This window comes from Bison bison, unplaced genomic scaffold, assembly GCF_000754665.1.
Source record: "Bison bison bison isolate TAMUID 2011002044 unplaced genomic scaffold, Bison_UMD1.0 scf7180017863392, whole genome shotgun sequence".
Taxonomy (NCBI): domain Eukaryota; kingdom Metazoa; phylum Chordata; class Mammalia; order Artiodactyla; family Bovidae; genus Bison; species Bison bison.
Window position 1 is genome coordinate 6,440 of NW_011493964.1, and position 3,117 is coordinate 9,556.

Here is a 3,117-nt window from a genome sequence, read left to right on the forward strand (position 1 = left end):
TTGTCTCAAATCCTGTACCTACAAAACCAAATGCAACTTAGGTCTTAGGAATTTTGTACCACCTTGGTCAGTTCTGTGTGGCTGGTAACCTTAGCCACCAAAAAAATGCTTTAAAATGATTTGTATGAAACATTTAGATAAAAATTTGTCCTTTGAAGTCTGCTTCCAGTTGGCATTTTGGATATCACTTAAATTGAATCTCTGCTTTTGTGCTCATATGTTGGGCCACGGGGCCATGGGGCCTATTAAAGTTTTTTTTTTTTAATTTCATTTTAGTATTGTTAAAACAGTAACACTAAAAAATGAGACTATGAGTATGTAGTGCCAAGTCAATCCAAATAGCAATTCTGATTTAGAATTGATGAAGTGTAAGATCCTAACGGTAGCTAGCTATTATAAACATATGTTCTATGTCAAGACAAGCTCTCAGCTACAGAATTCTAAAAATCCTAAAACTCCATCTCCTAAGGTACCAGCAAAGAGGAAAGGGATTTTTAATCTGAGAGGAGAGTAGCAATGGAGTTGCTGGTTACCAGAGGAGGAATTTGAGTCATCACAGCAGGAAGGTTAGAGAAAGTGAAAGTGAAGTGGCTCAGTTGTGTCCGACTCTTTGCGACCCCATGGACTGTAGCCTATCAGGCTCCTCTGTCTATGGGACTTTCCAGGCAAGAGTGCTGGAGTGGATTGCCATTTCCTTCTCCAGGGGATCTTCCCAACCCAGGAATCGAACCCAGGTCTCCTGCATTACAGGCAGACGCTTTACCGGCTTCAGAGAACACTAACTAGTCTAAACTCTATTTTTAAAACTTTCTTCCCCCAGTCCTAAAATTCATCCAGGAGAAAGCGGCTGGTTTAACTGCAAAGCAGAGAAAATTGATCAGCCTGGAGGGCTGGTCCTATTCAGAGAGGTCGAATGGCATCTTGCTGATGACCTCCCCATTCTCATCAACTATGGTGTCGTAGGCCCAGCGGCGGTTGCAGCGGCAAGTGGGTCCGCACTTGGTGGAGTTACACTTGGGGCACGGGTAGAAGCAACCCAGGCAGTCTTCATCAAGGCAGTCACACAGGTCAGCCTTATTGAAGGTGAGCCTGCCCTTTTCGTCATACTTGTTGACTTCACGTTTTTCAGGAACAAGCTCATTCTTCTTTGCCATTTGCCCTTTCTTTATCTGCTGCCTTACTTCAGGATTAAAGTTGGCTACCTGAGGCCCGGGATTTTGAAATGACAACTGTTTTAACTGCCGATCCAACCATTTCATTTGCTTCAGTTCCTTCTCGCTCGGTTTCTCAGGAGAACTTTGACGTGCAGGTCTCTCTCGCACGGAACTGCTCTTTTCTGCTTGTTCACTCATTTCTGCTCACCTGGGGACACAAACAAAGTCAGCAACCATTTGTGGGAGCTCAGTCAACCATGAGGACGCTGGAGCTGGTAAAAGTCATTTCAGAATGGGCCTATTTTTTACTTCAAACCTGGCTTAAGTGGATAGGAGCAAGTTTATCAACACCAACAAATCTTTGGACAAAAGTGCTTTTATCAGATAGTATTTCCTCCTTTATTTAACCATCTCTTTTGTCTATCAAATGTTTAAATAACCATGTTTGTCTAGACTAGTACTTCTCAAACATTAATGTGCATATGAATCGTTTCATGATTATGATTATGATTAACTAGATTATGATTCAGTTAGGACTGGGGTGGGGCCAGAGAGTCTACCTTTCTAATGTATGCCCAGATTGTACTGATATTGCTAATTCCAAACCTGCTTTGAGTCTCAAGGGCCTAGAGCTAAACCAATAGTGATCAGGGGCAAAAATTGCTTTGCTTTAATAGAAACCCAGTTATTCTTCTTCGGTGAGTGGCCCTAGGATAGAGAAACAACAGGTTTTTATGTAAAGAATCTCTTTCTCTCCACAGTCCCCCCCCACCGCCCCCACACAAGGCAAACTCTTGACTTTTCCTCCAGCTAAATTGGTTTGAACAAAGAAAATACTGTTTGAACCACTTCAGATCAATAAACGTAGTCCTTGTTTCTGAGTGTAGTAAGTCATGGAAATTGGATGGGCATTTTTAGCAATTGCCTTTTCTCTTTAAAACATCAGCACATTAGCTGTGGTTTATTTATTTCATTGGAAGTGACCTCCAATTCTTCTCAGGCAACACTCTACAAGCTACTTTAAGGTAATTCATCATATTGAATTAGTGATTGGTTTTCAAAGGCTTTCTAAAGTCAGTACATTCTCAAGGACTTTCAGTGTCATTTCGTGTCTCTCCATGTCTCATTGTCTCCGTCTGTATGTCTCTTCCCTCACCACTGCCCCCATCCCTCTCTTTCTCTCCTAATTGGCCCATGTCCTACAGACTCCACAAAGCTTCCCAAACTACTGATAATTGAAAGTAGAGAGGCAGAGGACGCCCATTTCTTTAAGGATGTTCTGCCTAGCTTCAAGAAGCAAACTGGCTGAAAGGAAGAGAGAGGATGGGGCATCAGCTGTGAGAGGATCACCATACTAGAGAAAAATTCCCTTTGCTTCTCACTGGAGAGTTTCAGGCAATTCCAGAGGACTGGCCACACTCTGTTTGATCCATACTTCTAATTTCACACAACAGGTTCCCTTTTAGGTCTTCCTTTTCACTTGAACGATCTAGTGTCTACAGAGAGGGAAAAGCAAATGATTCCCCTGAATCTGTCTCTTGAATTGGATTTATTTGCCAGGATCTTGTTGAGTAAATACCCAGGACAGAAATAATACAGTTTAATAATTTCTAAGTTACTCCAATGTCTTGGCAGGTCTAGAACATTTAGTTGTTTTGTTACTCTTATTCTTTGAGTTGTAATTTCATAGTTGACTACCTTACTTTTTTGGGGGGAAAAAAAGGGTAGCAGCTACCTTTCTGATACATTACCCTAGGCAGAGGAGCCTCAGGCATCACACTGCCAGGGATCAGATACTAGCACTGTCTTCACCACTAACTATCTGACTTTAACTTAAAATGACTTCAGTTGCTTAACCTCAGTTTCCTCATCTGAAAATGGGGATACTAATAGTACCTTCTCTATGGGTATGTCCTAAATTAGGTGCAGTGAGAACTTCAAAGATGATATAAGACCAGGTTTC

The 3,117-nt window shown here is 41.8% G+C and overlaps 1 pseudogene across 1 annotated transcript; it reads right to left on the reverse strand.

Annotated features, from left to right (window-relative positions):
* Window positions 1–452: 452 nt before the first annotated feature.
* Window positions 453–1,352, reverse strand: LOC104983757 (annotated as a pseudogene). Its single transcript, XR_824676.1, has one exon. The product of XR_824676.1 is annotated as an ARL14 effector protein-like pseudogene (transcript).
* Between the last annotated feature and the right edge of the window lie 1,765 nt (window positions 1,353–3,117).